Genomic DNA, 27,714 nt, shown 5'->3' on the forward strand with positions numbered 1-27,714 from the left:
GAGCCTTTGCTGGTGTTCAGATCAAGATAGAAGTAAGAGGCACGTATTTAAGTGGAATGCATAAGGGATCTGGTGGAGAAGTTGAACAAGAGACCAGGTTACCTCTTCAGTTCTACCTAAGGGCAGGTTCCTTCTTGTTTCAGAAAGAATTTTTCAAAGATACTGAAGGTGTCTCAGTTGTTGTTTTATGTGTGTGGTCTGAAAGACAGGCTTGAGGAGAATCATGAGAAGAGAAACAGGGATATCTTGACCCCAAAGAGTTGTTCAGGCTGTTGAGTGTATAAGAGGTTATTTGGAAGGTTTCAATCCCTGGTCTGGGCATTAGCTCATTATTGTTAATCCAAGCAGACCTTGTTCGATATGAATTGTTTGATGATGAACTTGCGAAGAGCATGTGATCCTATTCCGCATCGGGGCTTCCTGGTTAAAATAACCCATTTGTGCACACTGAGCTACACTGTTGTAGATCAGGAAATTGAAGGGAGGGCATAGCGAGGGAAGTAGGAGAAGAGAGTTTCATCCTGCAATTAGTTCAGAAACGCCAGTGGAGTGCCTTTGATGTGTCAGGCCCTATGCTGCTGCCAGGGGTGTGAAGATAGGTGGGACGAAAAGTACATGAAGGCTCTAAGAGAGAATTTCAGTATCATGTAGTAAGAGATGTGCCCACAGTACTGTGGGGTTACACACCGGCCCTTGGTCCAGTTCAGGATGAGAGGGGTGCTCCCCGGGGAAGTTGATGCCCAAGTTGAACCTTGAAGGCTGAGTAGCAGTTAGCTGGGCAGTGGCAAGTGGGAAGAGTTTGAAGTATGAGGTGCAGTTTGGGGCATGGAGGGGGCTAAGTCGTGGAGGGCTCGCCAAAGCTTTTGGGGAGCCCAGGAAGAAGGGCAGCTGTGATCAAATTTATGTTTTGACTGCAGTGTGGTTACTGGATTACAGAGTGCCAGGACTGAAGGCTGGGGGACCTGGAGGGTTGCAACCAAGTCAGAAAATCCTGTCTGGGTTTGGAAGACAGGTGAGGATGGGATCTGGAATGGCCTCGGCCGCAATTTACCTGCTACCTTAGGTGAAACTCCTCTCCGGGGTGCTGACTCTTTTCCATTTTGAAGACTGCCTCAGATGCTCCATTATAGACTTACTTAGAAAGATTGAGGATGGGGCCGGCCCTGTGGCGCAGCAATTAAGCTCACACGTTCTGCTTCTCGGTGGCCCGGGGTTCGCTGGTTCAGATCCCGTGTGCGGACATGGCACCGCTTGGCACGCCATGCTGTGGGAGGTGTCCCACATATAAAGTGGAGGAAGATGGACATGGATATTAGCTCAGGGCCAGTCTTCCTCAGCAAAAAGAGGAGGATTGGTGGCAGATGTTAGCTCAGGGCTAATCTTCCTCAAAAAAAGGCCACAAAAAATGAAAGATTGAGGAAAGCTGAGCTCTTAAACTATAGTTTGTATTTCAAGGATTTTCTTTCTTTGAGGAGAGGGAGGAAGGAACTTACCGTGACATAATTTTGCTAAAAGTTTGTGGAAGGGAATCGCGTGTAGAAAGGTACATTGTGTAAGAAGTTTGTTTGATTACAACATTGTTTCTATGGGAAATCACGTTTGTGTGGGAAATCACTCTTTCACAAGAAGAAGCAGGCTTCCTGGGGGTAGGCATGCAGCATCCTCTTCTGCCTATAAGGACCCTAAGGAATGAAGCATGACTGCTGTGCACACACACTCTGGGCCTAGGTAATTCTGGGCCTCCTCCAGCCTCCTGCTGTCAAAACAGCTCCTCTTCTGTTTATTTTCGAATAGAAGCTGCAGAAGTCAGATGTTCTGTGCTACGTGCAAGGGCCTCATTAGTGGGTGGTGGAATAGCCCCCACAAAGTATCCTGGGTAGCGATTGTATGCTCCTGGAGGTGCCACTGCTGTAATGGATGCTTCACTGAAGCAGCCACCCGGCTGTAGGCTAAAGAGATCTTGTGGGAACTAAGTTTGATTACAATTTGGTTCAGGCTGTCATCATTGCTCTCCAGGAAAAACTTCAGTAGCCTCTTAACTAGCCCCATGGCCTGTGGCCTCACTCTGATCCCTTGTCTGCACTGCTGCCGGAGACGTTTTCTGAGCTCTGAATCCAAGCATACCGTTCTCTGCTTCAAATCCTTCCACAGTCCCCAGAGCTAATCAGTGGAGGCCAGAAGCCAACCATGCTTGTCTGTCAACCCGCAGCTTGTGCCCTTTCTGCTCTGCCTCACTGCCCTGCAGGACCATCCCCCAGGGAGGCAGGCTTCAGTCCTCTTTGTTATTAGATCTCTAGAAAGTTGTCTGGCTGGACCTTCCTGGAGGAAGTGCCTTAACTACTTTCATTTTCTTTTTCTTCTTCTTCTTTTTTTTTTTTTTTTTTGGTGAGGAAGATTGACCCGGAGCTAACATCTGTGCCAATCTTCCTCCACTTTGTTTTTTTTTCACTTTTTTTTTGGAGGAAGATCAGCCCTGAGCTAACATCTGCCACCATTCCTCCTCTTTTTGCTGAGGAAGACTTGCCCTGAGGTAACATCTGTGCCCATTTTCCTCTACTTTATATGTGGGACACCTGCTCAGCATGGCTTGATGAACGGCGCCATGTGCGCACCTGGGATCTGAACCGGTGAACCCCAGGCCGCCAAAGCGGAGCGTGCACACTTAACCACTGCACCACCAGGCCCGCCCCCTTCCTCCACTTCGTATGTGGGTGCTGCCACAGCAAGCCTGATGAGTGGTGCTAGGTCTGTGCCAGGGATCTGAATCTGCAAACCCTGGGCAACCGAAGCAGGGTGTGAGAACTTAACCACTATGCCCTGGGGCCAGCACTTACTACTTTAATTTTTAACGTTTGCCTTTGGCCTTTAGCAAAAGTTGATAGGGGATGCCTAGTGTGAAGGACACGTCCAAGTTTTTTTGGTAAAGGAATTATCAGTCCATTTTCCTCTGCAGTGCTTTATTAAGGCCCCGTTACTATTTGTCGAATGAGTACTTCATGTGCTAAATTGCTTTTAGCATTTAGTGCCGCCAGGAAAGACAAACTTTTCTCATTTAAAAAACTTACATGCTTCTTTTTTAAAAATCAGTTATTTAAAGTAATACTGTATTTGCTTTTTACCTTTGTCGCCAGGAGCCTCAGAGCTAAAATTTTCAGTCATGATGATCATAAAAGCCTAGGTAGTGTTGAACTGCCAGTCTGCTGCCTTTGTCTGCCCAGCGGCCTTTTCCTGATTTATCCGTTTGTTTGCAAATAGTTATCGAGTGGTTGTCATGTGCAAGCACTGAGACCACTGCGGTGAGTAAGGCAGGCAGCAAAAATGGAAGTGGGTGGCCTGCAGTTGTCCTGGTATGAGATAATGGTGGCTGGGATGAGTCTTGGCCGTGAAGTTGTAGAGAAGTGGATGGGTTCCAAATATATTTTTAAGGTAGAATCAAGTGGATTTACTGAAGCCTAAAAGCAGGCAGTCAGGAGTAAAAGGAATCTAGCATTGAAATCCAGGTTTTGATGGAGTATATGGTGGTGACTTTTGCTGAGACTGAGGGAGGAACAGGTCAGTGGGCAAGAGATGGAGAGCTGAAAACATTGTGGACTTGTACACTTGAGGTCCTCATTGCACATCTGAATGAAGATATTTAGGTTGCCTGGAGCTCAGGAGAGAGATTCTGCTCCATACTCTCCACCCCCCCACCCCCCCAACACAGACACACTTACACCCTTCGTTTAGGGATCTCTCTTGCCCACTGTGATTCCAGCGTGGCTTTGCCTTCCCTGATGTTTCTGTGCCTGCTGGTCCCTGTGCCCTGGTCTCTTGACCAAGCAAGAGTCCTTCATTGGGGTTTTGGAAGTACTACCCTGGAGAGAGAGGCCCTCTCTTTCAGCTGGAGAGACGAGACGGTGTACCCTCAGAGCTGCCTGTGCCATGATTCCTGCTCCATGGAGGAGACCCTTCTGAGTAGTAGAGAGGATGTCCTTACCCAGAAAAGGAGAGATTAGAGAAATGTGCAAAGACCCCTTCCCTGTTATTTGCTACACTGTGCCTCTCGGAACGCCAAGATTCCAAGGTGTTAAATGGCTAAAGCTTTGTTTGGTCAAGCAAGTTTAAAGAAAGAGGTTTCCTGACAGCTGAACTTGTCAGAACGCTTGATATTGAATGGGTTTTGCATCTCTTCACCAGGGGGATTAGTACAGTGTTTCCCAAATTGATTTGAGTGTGGATTTAAAAAAGGAAACACCATAAATATCCCATCTTTACAAATGAGGAAACTGAGTCCCACATAGGTTAAGATACTTCCTGAGGTCATACAAGTAGGGCTGGTCTGGAAGAGAAACTCAGATTTCCCGTCTTGTCCATTCATTTCACTATCCTGTGTGGATTTATGCATTTCTATGAGGTGTTTAGGAAGACTTGGATCTCTGTGAATTATATGCCTTGGTCTGTTTGTGTGTTTTTGTGTTTGTTTTTTAAATCACAATTTGTTTTAAAGCAATTTCAAGTGTTTTTAAATTTGCAACTCATAGTGCTGGTACTTAGATTACTTGGGGCCTTCTCTGTAGGTGGGCAGTTAATCTGTGAAAATCCTGGAAAGCGTACAGTTCCGTTGATTTGCTTCCTTTATAAGATAAGGAATGCATAATGACTCTGGGTTCCTGGCTTTAAATTAAAAGGATGTGTTAAATTGTGAAAATGATATGAGGTCGCTGAAAATTCTATGTTCTGGAAAGTGTCATTAAGCAATTTCTATTTTGATGCAATGTTTATTAAAAAGATGTATTTTTGAAGAGTCCAATTGGGCTATTATTTTTACCCTTTACGATTTTTCTGCTGTTCTGCTTGATTGTGCACAATTGTTTAAAATAAATTCATGAAGGAGAGAAAATAGGTTGAAACATTTTACTGATTCCAACATGTCTCCAACTGAGAAATGGTGTTCAGAGATCATATGAGAAAGAGACTTATAGTCCATTTCTAGCTTGGTTATGGAACTGAGTGCTGAGTGACCATGTGGGCTGTCTCAAGTCACCCTGCTATGGAGTGGCAGAGTGGGAGCTGAAACCACGTTCTATGGGTTCATGCTCAATGCTCTTTGCTTCACCTTGTGCTGGCATCTGTATTTTTGCTTATTGTCTCCAGGTTTCCACATCCCTACAGGCGTTTAGTCATTTTATTTGGAAGATATGCACATCTTTTATTTTATTATATATTTTTTAAGGAATATTAGCCCTGAGCTAACATCTGCTGCCAGTCCTCTTTTTTTTTTTTTTTTTTTTTTGCTGAGGAAGACTGGCCCTGAGTGAACATCTGGGCTCATCTTCCTCTACTTTCTATGTGGGAGGCCTGCCACAGCCTGGCTTACCAAGCGGTGCCATGTCCGTACCCAGGATCTGAACTGGTGAACTCCCTACCAGCGAAGTGGAATGTGTGAACTTAACCGCTGTGCCACTGGGCTGGCCTCATGCACATTTTTTAAATGAAGGGGGTGTTTGTCTAAATTATTAATGGCTGGCAGGTCTCCATTCTGCTCTATTACTATAACTGTCAGTCGCTTGACCATTCCCACCCACCACCTCAGGTTAGATCCTTACCACCTCTCTCCCGAATTGTTATAATGGCTTCCCAACTTGCCTTCCTGCTTCCTAGTCCACCCCCCTTCCACCCATCCTCCGTATTCCCAAGAGAAAAAAATCTTCACTGACACCTCCCCCTCCCCCCGAGTGCTTTCAAGAATTGTTTTCTGGCCCGGTCTCCCTTTCCAGCAGGTCGCCTGCCCGTTGTTGCATGCATCCTTTGTTCCATCTTGAGGAACTACTTGCTCTATTGATGATAAGGGGTTTTGTGCCTCCTAGACCCAGTCTGTCCTTCCCACCCTCCCACCAGCTTGTGAGTGGACTGTGCTCCAAGATTGTCTGGTTCAAACCTCTGCTATCCCAACTCTACGCTGTGTGATATTGGACAGCTCACTTAACCTCTCTGTGCTTCCGCTCTGTCATCTATAAAATGGAATTAATAATAGTCTTTATCCCCTAGGATTGTTGTTAGGGTTAAATGAGTTAATACATATAAATCACTCATGAAAGCACTGTAAATCCTATTCATTATTATTTATATTTTCAATCTGGTATTATTATTAGCTTTTATTAAGAGTAAAAACTAGTTTTATTCCACTTTTATACCCTCAAGCCCCTTTCAGAGTGCATGGTACGTGGTAGGCACTCAATAAATGTGTGAACGAGTGAATCGAAGCAATCAGTAAACACAGGGCACCTATTTTAGTGTTTGTCAAGTTATGCCTAGTTTTGTTCCAGAAAAGGGTTTATTTCAATCACTGTTTCAGATACGCTCTTTTAGGAACAATGTATAGATGTAAACTTTAATATCTGTATCTTCCTCAGACTCGGGAGCCATTTGGAATTTCGTTTTAAAATTCTTTTCTTTCACTAACAGATTTGTAGTTTTGGCACCGTTACCCTTTCAAAGACAGTGTACAGATTGAACATAAAAATAACATGTTTAAATAAACTGTGTGTCTGCTGGAATAAGTGAAGTGCTTCCTTGTGAAGGCAGGCATAATGTTGGCTTAGGATGACATAGGGTTTAAGGAGGCCAATGCTTATCATTTATTTGTGCCTTAAAAAAATGTAGAGATATCCAGACAGAGTCCTCTACTTCCTTATTGTACATCTCCACTTCTGAGTTAATGTGTCACTGCTAGTCGACCATATATCTGTTCAAAATGCAAATGTTGGTGGTTCAGTTTCCAGGATTCGCTCCAGTATATTTGCACTGGGTATCATTTCTCAGGAACTATTAAAAAGCCAGATAAACATTTACGAACTAAGAGACTTAATTTCTTTATTTTACTTTTCTTTATTTGTATTAGAGTAATTGGGCACATTTCTTCTGACCTCGATGATCTCACTTCTATTATAAGGAGGTTGGAAGGAAACAGATCTAGACCAACTCTAAAAAATTGAACGTCAAGTTAATTGTCTTATCACACAATGGTGTAAGCAGCCAGCATCCTCTGAGAGATCCCTGGCCAGAATGGCATCATTGACGTTAGAACTGTATGGTGTTGTTCTCTGAAAGGTGCTATAGAGAAACACAAGTGTGAGGGGCGGTTGTGGTGGTGGTGGGTCAGAGGCTCTTCAAGTGAACTGAATGAGGCCAGCCGGGAATGAGGACAGCGCAGTGAATGCTGCTTTTGTTATCTGGTGAAATAAAATACTAGAAAATGTTCTCGTAACAAAGAGCTTTGTTTGGTTAGAGTGGACGTGATGTAGTGAAGAGTTTTTGAAAACTTTCATTTAGTGACTAATATTTGGACTCAATAAAGATATTTAAAAAACATTTCTTCATTCAAAAGGTCTTAGTATGTAAAAAAGGATACTATAGTTGTAAATACTCAGTCGTGTTTAAGGTGACAGGAGAGCACTACTCCTTTTGCTGTGACTGTAGACTCCTAGGTTCTGTCCCCAGAACTTTTGTCCCTTGGTAGACTTTGTCTTGCACAGTTTCTTGTCAGGTCACAGTCTTCGTTTTCCCTGCATGTGGTGGAAATAGTATGCAGGCTTCTTCCGCCCATTTCCTCATGGTGTTCCGTCTTTATATGTGACTTTTACTGAACAAAGGTGGTCCTTTTTCTATTTTGCGACTGGTTTTATTAGGAGATTTATACTTTTGGTAATGGCTTTGCCGTTATGTCATTCCTAGGAGATATAAATTGTTGCACTTATTTTATAGGGTCGGTTCAGAGAATTTCATTCCAATGGCATCTTTGTATTTAGCACTTTTCCAATAAGTGGGCCATTGATTGGGTTTTAACACCTATTTTGATGAATGAGTAGTTCTGTTATGAAAGGATTTCACACTGAAATTGTGCTTCTTGGGTTGTGCTATTTTTGTCTTTTGAAAGTTATTTAAAATTAAAAGAATCAGCACTTAAGTTTTATATACTGAAAGTTAAAGGGTGATCCTATTGTTTCAGAATTTGAGTCTCCACCAGCATTACTCTTTCCACAGAGGATCTCTAAGGGGTGTATTAGTTTGGATGGAATTTGTATATTCCATGAATTAAAAAAACCCTGCAGAATTCCCTTTTTGTAATTTGGTTTTCCTGTCCTAGTTCCCATTTGTCCCCCCAGCAATATAAAATAACATAAAACCACCACAACAAACTGATGGAGGTGACAATCAAGACATTGGTACTTGTGTTATAGGCAGAGGAGTCCCGCCACCTCCCCCATGCACACAGCCACCATCCCGAAGCCTGGCCTGGAAAGGGAAAATGTTTTCCCATTCTTAGTTATTTCAATCCTCCTGGGAAGTCATTTGAGTGTGTGAGTTCCGGCCGCTGTAGATGACTAGCTAGCTGGCTTCTAGCGAGCATTTGAAGGTGGGGTTAGGTTTTCCCCACCTCCATCTCCCTCTGCTTCCCTTCAGTGGGGGGAGTGGATAACTAGAGCGTCCCCTGCCACGAGGTTATTCTCTTAAAGTAGCGTAGGAGGGGGAAACCCTTGTCCTTTTCTGAATCCTACTTGATCCTTTTCTGGGTTTACTTTAATTCCTATCATGGAGTTGGTCCCGTTTTCAATATTCCTCCTTGTGTGGTGGATATTCAGGTAGTAGATATGTCAGATACTCTTTCCTTGAGTAGGGCAGCAACTTCTAGCAGTGTGGCCATTGGCAAATTTGGCTTTTTGCGCCATGGTGTCCAGTACTGATAAAGCTACCAAATGGAAGATTCCGTTCTCCCCAGAGTCAGATGTGTCTGGAGCTGGGAAGTGGGTGGCTGGATCATAGATGCTGGTGCAGGTGGAGGGCAGTGATTAAGGGCATGGAGTGGCTTTGGAGCTGGAATCCCAGGCCTGCTCTGTGTGCCCATGTGCGTGCGACTTGCCCTTGTTAAACCTCAACCACCTGTGCCACAGGGGTTTTTATAAAGATTAATGAGGTGTGGCATAAAACACCCTCAGCATAGTCGTTTACTGGCACATGCTCAGTAACTGGTGGAGGTGATGATGATTTTATTAAGAAAGAGTTGTCTGTAGACACCCCTTCCTGCTTTCCAAGATTCCAACATCATGCCCATTTTGTCTGCGTTGTTGTCAAGCCTAAGGATACTGTCAACTTCATTATCTTTTTGGTTCCTTCCTGCTTTCCCCTCCTTATAAATTTGTTACTTATAATTTTTAAGATGTTTTCTTTAGCCTTACCATGGTCACAGAACCATTTTCTAAAGAGAAATGAAATGGAAATTTGATGGAGTGTCTGAATCTGACTCTCTCCTAATTAACCCAAGCAGGCAGACCTTCCTTAGAAGTGTTATTTTTCAGGCTACATAGTCAAGAAGCAGAGGGTTTCTCGTTACTTCTCAAGTCAATTTCCATTAACATCTTCAGTGTTCACTGTGTAGCTTAATGTCTTTTGAAACGATCGCTATTTTTGAACCAGTGTTTATGTCACAACATTTTGAGTATAGAATATTCAGTATCTGACAAATCCTCCACTTGTAGGACTTTACAGATGACTGAGAATATATTAGAATATATCGCTTTTGGCAGCAGGCCAAGAATACTGGCTCATTTGTTTAGTGTGTGACACTTAAAGAGGTCAAAGACCAGAGGCTTAATTCCCAGATAGGCCAATTAGTGTAGCTTTGTTCCACAACTTCAGATTGAACTTCACACCCCAGCCATCTGTCTTTAATACATGCTGTTGGCCACAAGACACATTGGTCACCTTGGTCAAAGACTGGTTGGATCAGGAGAAGACCACTTACTAGACGAGAGGTCCAAATGCCCCCTGTGTGCAGGATGGTGAGTCAATAGAACCAACCCCAAAAATGAAAGCTGGAGAAGACTGTCAAGGAAGCTTTTGTTTTAAAAAATGCTGAGTAAGAATTGCTAAGTGATAGATTAGAGTCCAGAAGTTGGGAAAGTTAGGAAACTCAGATATTTTAATTCTGACTGTGTATTTGTAAATGATTCCATTGTAGAAGATAAGGGGAAGGGACCCAAACGAAGGAGTATGCCAATATGGCAGTTTCCTAATGAACTTGGATCTTAAAAGAAAGTACACAAAAGATAGAGGGTGACAAGGGCAACCTCAGTGATGATAGCTAACCTTTACATACCCTGTGCCAGGCACTGTTCTATGCACTCTTGTTTGACCTCACGAGAACTTTATGAGATAGGTGCTGTTGTTATCACTGTTTTACAGATGAGCAAATTGAGGCACTGAGCTTTTAGGTACTGCTTTAGGTCACATAGCTGGGTAAGTAGCTGAACTGGGGTGGGACTTGAGGCAGTCTGATTCTGGAGAGATCTGAGACTTGCAGAAGATGCTGTGGACAATAAAAAAGTTCTTAAAAGAACTGTTCAGAGCCAGAAAAAAAGGAAATAGCTACATCTGAATGGAACTGATGGGGGGTGTGAGTAGTAATAGGGCACAGTCTTTCAACTCCTATTGTCTGCCTGACTTTTGTATACATGTTAAAAAACCTAGAATGTTAAAACTATGTTGAGAAAGTAGTAAGAAAGATCTAGATTTTCTACATGAATTTAGGTGTCCCAGACTAACAGAATTCCTTCCCATGGTCCTGAGAAGATTTTGAGTTAAGATAGTTCAACCATGGCCATGATCTTTGAGGAAACATGGAGAACAGAAACAGTGCTGGGAAGGTGGAGGTGAGCAGCGTGTGCCTTGGTGTGGAGTAGATTGGGAAGCTCTGCTTCAAAGAAGCTGATATCCTTAAATATTTAGAGCATCCTGTGTTTCCAGGCTTGTTCTGAATGAGCCTGTAGTATAAAAGTAGAGTCAGAGAAAGGGCGCTAAGTGGGGACAAAGTGAATTATCTGACGTTCAAGTGAGTTTCTTCGTCAGCTAGTACGTTACTTTCATTTGGAAGAATTCAGGTGTAAGATGGATGAGACTGTGGCGTGGGGATGTCTCAGACGGGATATAAATATCAGGGAGTGATTAGATCATTAAGATTTCCGCTGACCTGTTTCTAAGAACGCGACTCGGTATCTATGAAACTAGACCAGAGGCTTATTTGGATCTTTGATTTTCCATCTGTGAAGAGATCATTTAATCTCATTTTCAGATGAGGAAACTCAAGTTCAGAGAGGATGAGAGCATGGCTTTCCCAAGTCCAGTCAACTGTTTTGGTGACAGAGGCACGCTAGACACTCACCTGTGCTCTTATCCGATTGCAGCCCACCTGTGTACTGGGCCATTGAGAGAGTCTCTAGGAGGCAGTGCTGGCTTTGGGGCTAGGCTCATCTGGGTTCAGATCCTGTCTCTGCCACTTCCTCTGTAACCTTGATGTCTTTGACTGCCCAACCAAGGAAATGGGATTGTTATGAGGATCAGGTGAAAAGAAAGTACTTGGCATATTGTGAGTACTAAGGATGTCTTCTCTCCTCTTTTTAGTTATGCCTGAAATCTTTATTTTGCTCACATTGCTGATAAGTTTTCTAACATTTCTCAACTCAAGACCAAGAAGTTTCATTTTTGCCTTACTTTTCTCTTTGGAGGATGTGAAATTTTATAAGGGCATTTCTTAGAATTTCTCTATATGTAAAAACTTGACATCGTCTAGGGCATTTGGGAGGATTCTGCTACAGGGCCTTTAGCATTCCTCTCCAGCTCTGAAATTATGTGATTTATTCTTCTTGTAAAAAGATGCCTTCTAAGATGAACTCTATATGACTCCACTCATAGGTGGAAGTTAGTATATTGATAAGGAGATCTGATCGGTGGTTACCAGGGAAAAGGGGGGGTGGGGGGAGGGCACAGAGGGGGAAGTGGTGTACCCACAACATGACTAACAAAAATGTACAACTGAAATCTCACAAGGTTGTAATCTCATAACATTAATAAAAAAAAAAAAAAAAAAGATGCCTTCTAACTTTCTTCCTCCTCCAGCTCTGCACGTGGTTTGCTGGTTACTGTGGTAACCACACTCTAATAATTCTGTCAGGAAATATGATGTAACTATCTGTCTAACCTTATTGTCCAAACTTAAGACAAGCACACAGCTTCCTTCTAAGAATCCTTCTAAAGCATTTAGGCCCTAAGCACTGCTCCTTCTTATTCTGATGTTTTATAAGATTGTATTCGCAGAAGAATGCACATAACTGGGTGTTTCCTTAATTTGGATTTACAGCACCCAATGGCCAGTATGTGCTTTCCTGGTCATTCTCTTGTAGCTGAGGAAATTTTGGATAGTCTAAATTGTAATTAAAAAAAAAATGCAGAATTGTGGTTTCTAGAGGATTGACATTTATTTTAGACATAAAGCATCTAAGGTAATTCCTGGGATAGTTAGATCAAGTCAGTATTTCCCCATTTTTTTGAAGAGGCTAATTTTACAAAACATCTCTCTGCTGGCCCCTGATGGGGGAGTAAGTTTGTGCCTCCTCAGCCCCCCGCCTTTCTTAGCACCCCCTAACTTCCTCAGCTGCGGTCAAATAGGACCCCCAGTTTTCTGCTCCTGGCAAGACCCCTCCGCACTGCCAGCCTCTCCATCACTCTCTGTCTTGACCTTCAGTACCAATGTCATCACACCTCTTATTCCTGTTTGTGTCTGTCATCATAGGAAGACACGACTCCCAGGGCATCCTTCTGCCCTGTGTCCTAATCCTCATTTGAGTCTTTTCTTCAGTTTTTCTCATCTTGTCTCTTGTCCCTCTCGAACTCGCGGAGCCACTTTGCTGTGCACTCCGCACCCCCGTTGTCAGTCATCAGCAAAATCCTCTCTTCCTGACCTTGTCTGTGAACATCCCCTTCCCCTTCTTGCTTTATTGGAGACCTGGGGCTCCCCTGACCATATTGCTTCTCCTGCAGTTTTTCCACCTTACCCATGAGCCGTGGTCAGGGATGGGCTGGTATCCTGTGTATGATTTCTATACTGCTCCCCTCTTTGTCCTGGAAGCCTCCTACTCTGCATCTCAGATCTCTTTGGCCCGCTGCACCTCCTTGTCGGTCACCTGCTCCTCTACCCAGTTTCTCCCTTCATTCATTGAAGGTTTTTGTTTCTGGTTCACTGTGCCCCTTCCCAATGCTACTTGTGCTAGTTCTCCAGGATTTCAGTATTCATGTTGATAGTCCTCCCTACACCTTTGTCCCTCAGTTCCTCAACCTCATCTTTCCTCTATGAGCTTGTCTCCCACCCTCCTCAGCCGTTCCATCCCATAGTCATGTCCTTGATCTTGTCAATACAGTAACCTCAGTGCCTCCAGAGCTCACTTGGGACACCCTACTCTGACCACTACTTCCTCTCCTTCTGGCTTGCCTTGTGCAATACCTCCAACCTTGACAGTCCTTGGACCACCAGGACCTTCAGTTCATTGAGTCTACCACCTCTTCATGGTTCCACCCTCACCCATGGCCTTACTTCTCTTCTTTCCCAGCTTGAATCCCATGATCAACCACTATAATCACTATCATGGCATATATCCTCATCACCCTTGTCCGTCTCACACTGTATCATTCTTGCTTGACTAAACCACAATTCTGGTTAAATCCATCTCTCTCTCTCCACCTTCTCTGCACCTGCACCTGTGCAGCTGAATATGCTTGGATAAAACTGCACCACCATATTGATGGTCTCACTCTAAGTTAATGATCACCAATCCGAGTGGGCCCTTGATGCTGCCTGGCAGTCATACCATCTGGCAGTCATACCGTGTTTCCACCGTCCATTCATTCCCTTACTCTCTTAGACGACTATTACATACTTTATTCTTGATCTTCAGACATCCATTGTGTCCTGACTCTCAACCACTTCTTTTTCACTGGTGAAACAAATATCAGAAGATAACTTCCACGTTCTCCCATCACCACACCTACCACCTGCCTTTTTGTGCCTGACCTCCCAGCTCCTCGGGCACAACATCTTATCTCTGCCTTCGTATACCTTCTCAAGGACATTGCTTCTTAAAATTTCGCCTCTCTTTCCTATATCATCAATTTTCTTCTCTCTAGGAACTCCCACAGGCATGTGAGTTATTATTTTTCCCATTAAATAAAAAATCCTCTCTTGACTCTGATTTCCCCTCCAGCTAATAGCCAGTTCCTTTTCTTCTTCTTACAACAGAACAGTTTGAATGAGTCATCTGTATTCGTTGTGTCTAATATCGCCCCTCCCATTCTGTCCTGAACATATTACAGTGGGGTTTTCACCTTACTCATCCTCCACCTGTACTGCTCTGATCAGGTGACATTTCATTACTGCAGCCCATGGTCAGGTCCCAGTCACCGCTTACTTCATCACCAGCAGCATTTAGTGTGGTAGGTTGTTCTCCTCCTTGAACACATTCTCCACTTGACTGCCTGGACACACCCCTCCTGGTGTTCCTTTGTTCTCTCTGGCTGTCTTTCTCAGGCTTCTTTGCTTGTTCATCATCTCCCCATACTCTGAATGGTGTGCCTCAGGGCACTTGTATGTCTTCTCTATCTATGCTCACGCTTTAAATATCTGGAAATCTCTACTTGGATGTGTCTAAAAGGCGTTTCAATTATAACATGTCCATGGAATCCCTCAAGGGTGCTGATGTGTCTGTTTTACCAGGTGGCTGTTTCTAGGCGATCCTAGGAGATTGCTTCTGGGGATCACGAAAGGATGTATGGGCATAAAGGAGCTTCTATAGGCAAAGGGAGGGAAAAAAGGCAGTTTAGGGGCAAAATTGCCTCAATAGTTGCTTGCATTTTGTGGAAATTAGTATTGTTGAGCAGGGTTAGTGGTTTTGGGTGGAGGGGCAGAGGGGGTGTAGGGTGTGGGGATAAGCTTGGAAAAGGTGCTAATCAGTGACTAACCGAGAGCTGATGATGCCTTTTCTGAATGGCTCTTGAGACCATATCCTGTCAGTTCTTTGATTATAAATTCAGGAATACCGAAATAAAAATCAAACTGCTTGAATTTGAAACAACGACAACTAAAACAAAAAACAAAAACATAACATGTCCAAAAGAGAAATCCTTATTTTCCATTCATCTCCAATCTGCTATCCCCCATAATCTTTCCATGTCAGTTAATGGCATTTCCTTTTTCCACTTACTTAGGACAGAATATTTGGAACCATTCTTGAATTCTCTCTCTCTCGCACCCCATCAGCAAATTCTATAGACTCTACCTTCAAAATATATTCAGAAGCCATTTCTTATCACCTATGCTGCTATTACCCTGCTCCAAGCCACCGTGATCTTTCACCTGGATTAATGGAGTGTCCTTCTAACTGGGCTCTCTGCTTCCAGCCTTATCCCCTTTAGTCTGTTATTAGATGTACTCAAATCATGTCACTCACTCCTCTTCTCATCTCACTCAGAGTAAAAGCCAAAGTCATTAGAGTCGTGAGCCGCATGGTGATGTTTCTCAGTCAACAGCGGACCACATTTACCACAGTGGTCCCATAGGTTAGTATCGCATAGCCTAGATGTGTAGTAGGCTATACCATCTAGCTTTGTGTAAGTACATTCTATGATGTTCGCACAGTGAGGAAATTGTCTAATGACACGTTTCTCAGAATGTATCCCTGTTGTTAAGTGACACATGACTATACTGTGACCTGCAAGGTATTACGTCATCCAGCCCTCCATTCCCCTTTGACGTCATCTCCTCTTTTCTTCCCATTTGCTTTCTCCACTTCATCCATCCTTGCTGTTTCTTGAAACAGCCTAGGCCTACTTCTGCCTCAGGGCTTCTGCACTTGCTGTTCCCTCTGCCTGGAATTTCCTTTCGTGTGCAGCTGTATATCCATGAGGCTGGCTCCTCACTTCCTTCAGGTCCTTCCTCAAATATCACCTTTTCAGTGAGGGCTTCAATGACCACCCATCTTGACTTTCAACACCCCTTCAACACTTTCTGTCTCCTTTCTCTATTATTCCTTAGCATTTACAGTATATATTTTGTTTATTTATCTCATTCCTTGTCTCTTCTCTCTCCTATCAGAGTGTAAGTTGCATAAGGCCAGAGGCCTTTGTCCTGCTCACTGCTTATCCCCAGGGCTGAGGACATAGGTTGCCTCATGGAAAAGCCTCATAAATATTTGTTAAACAGAAGAATGACTGTTTCTTGCTCTGGGCATTCTTTTGGCTTAAAGTTATTGTAAATCTGTTTGCCACAAAGAACTAATAAAGCTAATTATTTTATTTCATGTTTTCTGTTAAGTATATTTACTATGTATGTCAAATTGATTTAAGACCATAATAATAGGAATGGCAGGCAGAATGCGAATAGATAAGAGTTCCTACAGCTTTTCATGCTGTTTCATGTAAGTGAGTCCCATTCATGGTCCAGCTCTCTCTACATACCTTCGGAAATATGTCAGCTTATTTATTTATATGTATCCTGCCTTATTATAAAAACAAAAAAGATTTAAAGGGGCTGGTTGGAAATGTGATGATGTAAGGATGTTGCACCCTAACATGCTGTTTCAAATGCTGGGTGATTTGAATAGACTGTACATTATTTATGTTAATAATCTCATTTCCAAGAGGTGCTGATATCTGCCTGTTGGGCAGTTTACATTATTTCATGTGAAAGCTTTTGTATTTATTACTTTAGTTCCGCCTCTGTTGTTTGAGTAATAATGTCTCCAGTCTTCCACTGTAAGCTAATTTATATTCTAAGGACAAAAAGCTATGAGAGTTTGACAACCTTGTCACTTTAAGTCAAATTAATCATAATTACCTACATTCAGCCATTTGGTATTTTACTAAAAGTCCGTTGATTCTGTTCCCCGCTGGTTATTGCACATACACTATAAAGCAGAGGACAAAACCTATTCTGGTTCATTGTGGTTTCTCTCAGTCTTAGTCTTTTCTGGTTTCTCTTAGTCACTTAGCCTACCAGAGTGAAGACTTAGGGCAATTCGTGTTTCTACTTACGAGTAAGTTTTAAAAGACATTTCATTTTAGAAATTAACATACTATAAAGTTAACCTTTTTAAGGGGGTACATTTCTAGGAGTTTTCTCAGAACATTTTATTTGGAAGTTATTTTAGATTTATGGAAGAGTGACAGAGATAGTTCAGAGAATTCCCATGTGTGTTTTACCCAGCTTTTCCTAATGTTCACAGCTTACTTAACTGTGGTAAATTTATCAAAACTTGAAATTAACATTGGTACAATATTACTCACTGAACTAGAGCTTTATTTGTATTTTTCACCAATTTTTCCAGTACTGTCCTTTTTTTAATTCCAGGATCCAATCCGGGATACCATGTTTCATTTAGCTTGTCGTCTCCTGCGATCAGTAGCACCTCTTTCAAAGCTTACGTGGATGGAGAAAGGAGGTCAAGTTACTGCTGTAGTGAAGTTGTGAGAATGGACAGGTTTGAAGCAGCCAGAATGTTGCGGCTAGAGTGGGACTTCGGAGACGTTCTAGTCCAGGGGCTACAGAGGGCTGGCCCTCTAGGCTGAGTTTGATTCACGTGGTTTGGGAAATATGGTTTGAATTAGTTGCCAAAATTTATCAATTAGGAGATTTTCGAGAAAAAAAAATCTGTGTTTTTGGCTTCTTTTTCAGGAATTGGTAGCTCCTGCTGCCCAGGTCTGTTTGTTGACTGAGACAGTCACGTGGCCCCGAGAGGCGCTGTCCCTTTTTGTGGGCAAGTGTGTTCCAGTTCACACCAGAGTGCGCCCCTCCCAATGCTGCCCTGGCCTAAAGCAGCCTCTCATTTTATAGCTGAAGATGCCCAGGAGACGGGTGCTGCAGGAAGCCTGCCTTATCTCTGCTTTCTGTGCTCCTCTTGGTCTCGGAGAGAGCTTGCTGGAAATGGTTTTGGCTCCTCTGGAGGGGAGGAAAGATGATGGCAGAAGAGGATGCGATACAAACTCCCCCTGAAGCCCTAGCCCCATTCCTAGTCTTCGTGTATGTTTACTTGTGTCCTGCAAATACCACAGTGTACAAACTAGTTCCTCATGTTGGCCATCACTTCCTGTTTCATTGCACATGGTTACCTAAAATCTTATATGAGTTGCTAACGGTTAAAAATCGGGTGATTAATCTGAAAATCTGTATTTATGACTTCTCTTGAGAAATCAGATGACTTGGCCATTCTGGGGGCCACACTCCCACCTGGCACAGTCTCCTGGGCTGGGGTCCAGGCTCTCCCCTCCCATGGGCACAGGCTTCTCTGGCCCCTTAATCCCATTTGTGGGGCCTGCCTCAGTTGCTGTGGGCATTTCAGTTTGTGCTGTTCTCCTTAGGTTATTGGGTTGGAAATCAGGGAAGCCCAGTAGTTTCCTTTTTGTGTTTCTTGATGATAGTTATTCTTCACAAGGACTTGTTGAAATAACTCCTCCAAGTCGTTGAGGAAAAGGAAATTTGGGCAGGGACTGGTGACAGAATTGGAGAGTAGGTGTGCCGAAAGTCAGCCGTCTCCTTTTGTCTTCTGTGCCCTGTCCTCTCCTCTTGGATGTGCTGCCAGTTCCCTTTATGTCACCTAAGGCTTAATGACAAACATTGGCTGAGCGTGTTCCTCCTTTCAGGGACATTTTTGTTTGAACACAACTCAAAGCACTATATTCAAAGAATTAACTGGAAGCTACAGTGGTGGAATTTCAGGCAGTGACTGGTTGGTATCCTATAATCTCATCCCAGGAGTGTGTAAGGATAGAAACAAGAGTGGAGCACCACCTTTTTGGATCTTTATAGAAACATGGGACAGATTATTAAAGGAGTATCGTACATGTGTGGACCTCTAAGGGACTACATAGGTGTGGCCAGTATGGTGGCTCCCATCCTAAGTAGCCACTGAGCCCTTGAAATGTGCTAGTCTAAATTTAGATATGCTGTAATCCAAGTCCTGGATTTCAGAGACTTACTATGAAAGAAACAATGTAAAAATGTCTCAATAATTTTTATATTGATTACATGTTTAAATGATAATAGTTTAGATATATTAGGTTAAATAAAATAGTTAATTGCATCTTTCTTTTTTTTAACTTTTTAAAAATGTGGCTACAAGGAAATTTAAACTTATATACGTGGTTCCTATGATGTTTCTATTGGACAGAGAGGCTCTAGATTCTGCTGTATTTGATGGTTGAGAAAGGGGGAGCAGCCTGCTTTTCAGGCCTTAGTAAAGGGCAAAGAAGCTATGTGACAGACTGTGAATGGAAAATTGTTTTCACTACTCTTGGCTTTAATCAAGTATATACTTAACTTCTCACTGTAGCGTGTTTGGTGTGTGTAGATGGATTCAAAGTTGCTCTCTCATTTGGTTGCATCAAGGGTGTGGCACTTGTTGCAGTGGTACGGGACTTGAAGTTAGATAGATGCTAGTTGGCATTCAAGCTCTTCTACTTGACCTTGGGTCAATTCTTTAACCTCCCTGAGCCTCAGAGCCCTGCCCTGTAAGATAGGGACAGTGGTGGGGCCGGCCTGGTGGCTTGGTGCCTAAGTTCACACGCGCCACTTTGGCGGCCCGGGGTTCACCGATTTGGATCCCGGGTGCAGACCTCTGCACTGCTTATGAAGCCATGCTATCCCACATATAAAATAGAGGAAGATGGGCACGGATGTTAGCTCAGGGCCAGTCTTCCTCAGGAAAAAGAGGAGGATTTGCAGTGGATGTTAGCTCAGGGCTAATCTTCCTCAAAAAAAGGGAAAAAAAAGTAGGGACAGTGGTGATCCACCTTATTGTGTGAGGATTAGGGAAAATAACAGGTGTAAAATGCCCAGTGCTATATTGAGAGCACAGTAATAGTACCATAAATGAGATTTATTTTTGTTTTAATCATCACTTCTGGTAGTATGAAAAAAGAATCTCATTTATCACTTCTTGTGCTGGGAGTAAGACTGCCCCCCAAAATCAGAAAAAGGCACCTTTTCATTTATGTGATGTCATATTGGATCTATCAGAAAACGTTTATAAATGGATTTTTTTCCTATTTACTGCTTGTGAATACACAGCTTAGGTTTTTATCATGAGCAGATTGGTCTTTTCTGTTGTTGATGATCCATATGGATTGAAACCCAGCAGTAGACTCAGTGACAGATACTCTGTTTTGAAAAGTGTTGGATACCTTGAATTTTTACAGAAGCTGGAAGCGTGGCTCATGGGTCCAGTATGAAGTAATCTATACTTTACTGCGTAAATGATCCCAGATAACAGGAACCAGGCAGTGAGGACGGGAGCAGGAACCAGACCACGCAGTGGGAAGCACTGACCCGCTCTTCATCTTGCCTCTCCCTTTGTGGTTTTCAGGCACACACAGGGGTACTTTGTGATTTTTCTTTTTAAGGTAAGGCTAAGTTTTCCACATCTTCAAACTGTTATTATGTGCCATATGGAACTTATTAAACTTAGTGGAAGATTAATGTGTATAACCCTGGGGATCATCTGTACGAGTTAACTGCTAGAGAAACTCTGAATGGAAAAACAGAGTACTAGGAAGAATTGGTAGTTGTTTTGGTGTTTTTTGAGGAAGATTAGCCCTGAGCTAACATTTGCTGCCTATCCTCTTCTTTTTCCTGAGGAAGGTTGGCCCTGAGCTAACATCTGTGCCCATCTTCCCCTATTTTGTATGTGGGACACCTGCCACAGCATGGCTTGATAAGCCGTGCGTAGGTCTACATTGGGATCTGAACAGGCGAACGCCGGGGCACTGAAGCGGAGGGTGTGAACTTAACTGCTTTGCCACCAGGCTGGCCCCATAATTGGTCATTTTGTGTATTCTTTGTCCCTTCTCCTTTGGTCATAAAAGAATCAGGACGCAGAGGTTAGGAGTTGGGGACTCAGAAGACCCATTGGTGGCCTGCTTGTAGATAAGAATGATGAGATTGAAAATATTTTTTTAAAGCCTGTCTATTTCCCCTTAAATCTATTAAAGATACTGTATTAATCATTTGATTCATTTCCATGTCTCTTATGCTCAGGTAGGAGGCAAGTCTTGTATCTCCCACTTCTTTCCACAGGTTGACTTTGCTTGGCAGTGACTGTTGAAATGATGAATAGAACTCCTCCTTGCTACAGTAGCTCTCTGTTAGCTGTTGAAGGCTTGTTACATGCAAATTACTCAGATAGTTTACGTAGAAATGCTTTGCAAGTTAAAACTCCTTTATAACATGGAAAGTCTTATCACTAACTTGACCATGGCTGCTGGCCATGGTGTTCACTTGAAATCATCCACAGATTCCAGCCAACCCTCCTGCCACCACCTCTTGGTAGGTGTGGATGGTGCTTTTGTGGTGGTCCTCCTGCCATCTCACCTGGATCTCAGCCAGTAGGTCATGGCCATCAGGAGCCTGACTTTACCCACTAACTATAAGTTCTGGTTGTCTTGCTCAGGATATCACAGCCACTCACTAACAGGTGGTCTCTTTTCCTGACTTCTTATTATATTAAATTATATATCATAACATAGCTATATAATAACAACAGTAATAGAAACTAACAACTGATTGCTTACTATGTGCCAGATACTCTTGTAACTGATATGCTCTCATCTGATCCTTTCAGCAACCCTAGGAGATAGATGTTGTTATTGTCACCATTATACAGATGATAAAACTGAGGTGCAGAGATGCTAAATGACTTGCCCATGCTCAGGCTTGAGTCTATTAGAACCCAGGTCAGTTGAAGGGTAGCCCCTGAGCTTTCACCGTGCTCACTTTATGTCCTCTGCTTATGTTGTTTTCCTTCTCTCCTGCCACTTGTCTAAGAATTTCTAGTCTTCAAATGCAAGTTCTGCCTCTGAAGTGACGTTTTTATTAAGGTCTCCAGGCTACACTCTTATGTGCTTTTATCTCTCCTGATCTGAACCAACTGAGGGATGTCTTGCCTGTCTCTATGGTTTAAGACCTCTACAGTGTATTTTTTCTTGTGCGTCAATCTTGATTTTTCAAACTTTATTGTCAGCACTTCTAAGGTGGGAACACTTCATATGTTTCTCTTAAATTTTGCAGAATACTTAGCATAGTAGCAGGCAAGCTCATTAGAAAACATTTAAGAAATAGATTTAGAGTATTTAGGGCAGTCACTGTTGGTTGGCTGACTACCCCATTCACCACCTTCTTCATCTTACCCTATGGAGTGATGAGTAGTCTAAGAGTGGTTCTTAAATAGGGGTGTTTCTGCCCTCCAGGGGACATTTGGTGATGTCTGGAGACTTTTTTGTTTTTTGTTTTTTGCTGAGGAAGATTCACCCTGATCGAACATCCGCTGCCAATCTTCTTTTTGTATGTCAGCTGCCCCCACAGCATGGCCACTGATAGATGAGTGATGGAGGTCTGTGCCCGGGAGCCAAACCCAGGCCGCCAAAGTGAAGTGTGCTGAGCTTAACCACTAGTCCACCGGTGCTGGCCCGAAAATTTTGTTTTTCTGAGTCAGGAGGTGTCCTTTCCTGTTTTCAGCTGCTTCTGCCTTCAGCATGGGCTTGAGCCTGGAGATAGGGCATCCGTCTTGTGGCCAGGAAGTAACAAACATGGAGATAAAAGTCAACATTCTAAGGATGGTGGAGTGAAAGGATGAAAAGTGTTTGGGTTTCCCCTTTGTAGCCGAACACATACGCAACGAATATACCACAGAAACTTGAGTTGGGGAGGACCTAAACCCAGTGTGTCACTTAATCAAGAACTTCTACTGCAACATTCCTGGTGACATAATTCACTGCTCAGGGGGTGACTCTAATATTGTTGCAGGTCTTTAATTATTCAGAAGTTCTCCCTTACTTTGAAATCTGACCCCAGAAGCTTCTACTTGTGAACCTAGTTTTATGCTCGGCTGGGATTTACCTCGGCAGTGTCTTCCACACACTCACAGATGTCGGTGGAAAGTCATCCTGATCAAGTTGGCAAGTCTGTTGACAGACACCCTCTTCCAAATATTCTGGAGGGTTGTAGTCTAGAACCTAGTACCTTCTTCTGGGTCTTGTCTTCAGAGCCAGAGTCCAGTGGCAGGGGTATCAGTAGGAAGAGAGGATGTCATCTCCGGGGTCGTCTAAGTCCTTTGATTTCCTAGTTAGGACTTCAGAATCAATGCAGACATCCTAGATGCTTCTGATTTTAGGACCACGTGAATGAGCTGAGGAAGGAACTGTCAGTGGCTTGAGTGCCTCTATTCTGCCTTCTATGTTTTGGACAAGATGCCAGGAATACTGTCTTCCGCTCAGTGACCTTTGTTTTCTGTCCAGTCCATAAGTAATAAGTGCTTCAAAACCGTGCAGTAAATGCTTGCTGTCATCTTGACTTGTCTTTTCCTCCTTGGCTTTCTGTGCAGTGTGGAATGCTGCTTCTGCTGAATATCTTTTTTTTTTTAGTTTTTAAAAAATTATGGTGAAAAACACAAAAGTGACTATTCTATCCATTTTGAAGTGTATAGTCAGTGGTGTTAAGTATATTCCCATTGTTGTAAAACAGGTCTCCAGAATGTTTTCATCTCGTCTGCTGAATGTCCTCCATGGTGGTGTAGGGAGAGACACATTGTTCTCGTAAACTTGTTCATTTACTGGTTGCCCTGCTGCTTGGCTCCCTCCTACAGAACGCTCCCATCGAGCTTTTCATGTAGGAAGGACGCTCCTCTGGCCACTTTCCTCTCTGGAAGACTTCCGGGTCAGCCATTCAGTGAGTTTGCTCAAGTTGTCTCACAGTCTTTACAAGCTCACTGACTGGGAATCTAAGTAGAGGTGGGGTTTGAAAAACCAGAGGTGTGGTTTAAAGAGAGGGAACGTCCGGGGCAGCAGGTCTTCTCAGTTGAGAGGGTATAATCCTCGTCAAATAACTCAGCTTGAGAATATTCTCTGAGTTTAGCACAAGGTCCCAGCCTGGAAAGATGTCCAAGGTTGTTTTTCCTGGCGCTTCTCCCTCTCCACTATGCCGTCTGGTAGCTCTCCTACTTCTTAATGCCCTCTGGCAGCCATGCCCTTATCTTGCTGGGGCTGAATCACAGGTGTTGGGTGCTGTTTTAATTTTGAGTTAATTGGGCTTTTTGCTCCTAGACTCTTACGTGGTTTCTTGAATTCATGAATTAGTCATGAAGTTGTGTTTACCAGGCGGGCACGCTGGCACTCTGTGGTCTGTCCAGCTGACCTTGTTTTAGCAGCGTGCTATTTGTGCAGGCTGTAGTGAACGATGGTGGGAAAAACTGAATCCTCTTCAGGGACCCTTTGACTGCAGCCTTTTCTGGACTTTGAACTCTGACCTTTGCAGGTGGGTTTGCACCTTACTTTAGAATGGCTGTCTTAGTGGGATTATCTATCAGGGTGAGATGGAGGTGTGTTCTGAGACTTAACAGAAGCCGTTGCGTTATTTTTGTAGCAGCCTCTAAGGGTTAACGAAAGTCAGTTATTGGATGAATTTTCCCCAGGGGCCTCACCTCTAGAATAAACTAAATTAAGTGGGATAATTGGGATTTCTTTGCTGGGGTGGTTGTTGTCAGATTCTGTTTCTTTTTTCCAATGGAGAAAGCACTTGAAATTTCAGGTTCATAAATATGTGCCACAAAAACTCAAAACAGTGTAAAAGCCTGTAGATATTCATGGTGTTATTATTCTAATTATTTAATGTTTAATAAGCCTTGAGAAGCTGTTGTTTACTGTCCATCCTGGGTAGGGGTAAGTTTCCCAGCTCAGGGTAAACGACCTGTAATTCTGTGGTTAATGAAATAAGAAGCTTGAACTACTTTCTTAAGTTGAAGTGCCTTTCTAACAAGTTGGTGGTAAATGAAGAGAAGGCGCAGGTATTTCAACTTTACTCGCTAAGGAGAGACTGATGTGTTATGGTAGGCATATGGTTGTTGTTGTTTGTTTGTTTTTTTCATTGTGTTTACTGGAATGTTATGAATGCTTCAGATTTCTAGATGTGATCATATCCAAGTTTGAAAGGACACACTTTATGATTTCTGCCAGGGCAGGATAAATCTTTTTAGTTACACTGAGCTGGTTATAAGCATTTAGCCCAAAAGCTTGGACCAACTTGTCTTGTTCCCTGGTTTTGTCCGTAGAAGGAGTACCACAGAATTGCCTTACGTGCATTTTTAAAAACTTTTTGGTAATAGAAATTAATATTTGTTTAAAGAAAACTTGCCATTCCACTGTGTTGACCAACTGTTCCTGAACTAAATTATGAACACAGCTTATGTTGTGTCTGAAAAACATCAGGCAGTGTCATATTGGCTGTCATTTTTCTTCCATGAGATAAAGATGGATTTCATTGCTAGCTGAAGCACTGTGATTGTCTTATACTTTCATTTCTGGTCATATTAGGCAGACAGTAGAAACAAGGGGGGAATATGAAGGTAGGAGAGATGTTACTTTAATGTGATGTGTGAAAAATACATAGGATTTTCTATTTTCTGGGGGTTAGAGCACTAGGGGTTAGATAAATAAGAGTAAAAATTAGACAGTCAAATAAAATGTTACCTATTATACTTAAACATTAGGATACTTATAAAGCATATCATAGGACATATAAAGTTGGGGCATACGGAGGCATCGTATGATTATAAGGAAGTGATGTATCTCTGAAGGGAGTGTAAGTAGTCATTCGCTGCTTACATGAGGATCTATAATTTGTTCAGGGCTAGTCCTTTTGCCGACAGTGGCACTGTGTACCATGCATTTCTGAGAAATAATACCAGGAAATGCACTTAAAAATGATGGAACTTAGTATATAGGCAATTCAAGAAATATGACTCAAGGTGCCTCCAAAGATGGGAACAGCAATCATGTGTTAGTCATATGCAATTCATATAGACAGGTATCACACTGTAGAAATCTCTTAGGGTGGCAGTTTTATTGTATGGTGGTTGTGACCAAGAATACTGATTGTTTCACCCAGTTTTGGAAACCAAATTTGAATGTATAATTATGCTACGCATGGTTTGTGCTGTGCTGTGTGTGCATTTATTATTGGGATCATTGTTTGTCCTTTTTCTGCCAGGATGGGCACTGGGCACAAGAAGCTTGCTGTAAAGGAAAGGCTCCCTCTTGGCTCTGTCCTGCTGGGCAGAAGTCTGTGAATGCCTCTCTGGCTAACACTCTCCCATACTGGCCAGAAAGGGAAGCCGGAAGGACTTGGACTTGCTGCTTTGTGCTGACACCATTCGGTCCTGCTGCTGGAAGCCTTTAATGTGCTCATCCGTGAGCTGGTGTTTCAGAACCCAGCAGGGCAGGCTGCTCTCTTAGACTCACACTTCTCTGATTGCTGGCTTCCCAGAGCTCACTGAGCCTCTTTCTGCTTGGCCATGAGGACCTCCTGGCAGATTTGCCACTGGACCCAGGAAGACAGAAGCATCAGCCATTAAGCTGGCCTCGTGCTCAAAGATAAACATGAAGATAGTCAGCAGAGCGAGACTTCCAGGCAGGCGCACAGCCTCTTGGCTCAGTCTAGCATTTCGGGCGTGTGGGTTTGTGTTTGGAATTTGAGAGGAGGCACTCTGATGACCCAGCAGCCTGCGAGCTCCAGTGGCATGCTCATTTTTTCTTTCTGATACTGGGATTGCCTTCCCTTGACTATTTCAGCAGAGAAACCGAAATAGGAATCATTTCCTCTGTGTGCCCTGATGTGGGGGAACCCGGAAGCCAACTCGGGGGCATTTTTCTCATTTCTGAAACCAGAAGTCTGGTTCTTCCCTTAGGGGTATTTGGGCTAATTGTTACGGTGTGTCCCGCTGTGTAAATGGAAGGTTTGGCCAAGTCTGGCTGAATGGTTTAGTCTTTTACGAGAATGAAAGCACTTTTTTAAAAAAAAAATGAGAAAGGCTTAACTTGTTTTTGAACATGGCCTTATTGACCTAAATGAACTTTCGCACGTTAAAGGAGTGAAAGGGAGACCTTTTTACTGCAGTTAGGCATGGCCTGTCACCTTGCAGGTGCATCACTGTCCAAATAGGGACCTGCAGATAAGATATCGCTCAGCTCCCTGTGGGGTGGCGGGTAGAAGGACTGCCACAATACCAGCATTGTTCATTGTCTTCCCACTTAACGTTATTCAGAAAACTGCATGGCATTTAAAATCCTGTTAATAGAACATTGGATTAGGAATGAGTACCTAGGCTTTCCCTCCTTCCGTCAATGTTAAAGGAATTTAGGAAAGTCGCTATTTCCTGTGTTCATGAGTCGGGGAGGGAAAAAGGAATGAAAGACAGTGCCTTTCTCTCTTTGTAATAGAGGAAAACATCTTGCAGCAAGGAGCGACACTATAAAAGATATCTGAGCTCCTTAGAAGAAAATTTTCATAGACCATTAGGGGGTTTCAAATAGTCAGCAGGCAGATTTAGAATGCTTCTATTGCCGTTTTTTTTTTTTTTGAGGAAGATTAGCCCTGAGCTAACATCTGCCACCAATCCTCCTCTTTTTGCTGAGGAAGACTGGCCCTGAGCTAACATCCTTGCCCATCTTCCTCTACTTTATATGTGGGATGCCTACCACAGCATGGCTTGCCAAGCGGTGCCATGTCCGCACCCGGGATCTGAACCAGTGAACCCCGGGCCGCCGAAGCAGAACGTGCGCACTTAACCACTGCGCCACCAGGCCGGCCATCTATTGCCTTTCTTATCTCCAACGGGGTTTAGTCTGCAGGGGCCATGAGTCTGGAAGCTCCCTGGGATCTCTGCTAAACCATAGACACTTTTTTTGTTATGTCAAACTCAGCTCAATTACCAGAAAACATTTTTTTACCAAAAAACTTAATTTTTTCTCCATCCTATTTTCTGGGCCAAGAGGAGGAAGGCTGAGATGTCCAAGGCTAAAGCTCCTCAAATT

The 27,714-nt window shown here is 43.2% G+C and overlaps 2 protein-coding genes across 23 annotated transcripts in view; one reads left to right on the forward strand and one right to left on the reverse strand.

The window, feature by feature from the left end:
• Nucleotides 1-27,714, reverse strand: part of CMAH (cytidine monophospho-N-acetylneuraminic acid hydroxylase) — a 351,661-nt gene that overhangs the window by 292,640 nt on the left and 31,307 nt on the right. The window lies entirely within an intron of this gene.
• Nucleotides 1-27,714, forward strand: part of CARMIL1 (capping protein regulator and myosin 1 linker 1) — a 312,491-nt gene that overhangs the window by 46,532 nt on the left and 238,245 nt on the right. For 3 of the 20 annotated variants that reach the window (XM_070244964.1, XM_070244978.1, XM_070244975.1), the window contains exon 1: nucleotides 24,025-24,160. The exons of 16 other annotated variants lie outside the window; for them this stretch is intronic. The gene's annotated coding sequence lies outside the window, so the exon portion shown is untranslated. Of the gene's footprint in view, nucleotides 1-23,606; nucleotides 24,161-27,714 lie in introns of those variants that run through there. One more of the 20 variants, XM_070244972.1, reaches the window with a different exon arrangement.

This window comes from Equus caballus, chromosome 20 (genome assembly GCF_041296265.1).
Source record: "Equus caballus isolate H_3958 breed thoroughbred chromosome 20, TB-T2T, whole genome shotgun sequence".
Taxonomy (NCBI): domain Eukaryota; kingdom Metazoa; phylum Chordata; class Mammalia; order Perissodactyla; family Equidae; genus Equus; species Equus caballus.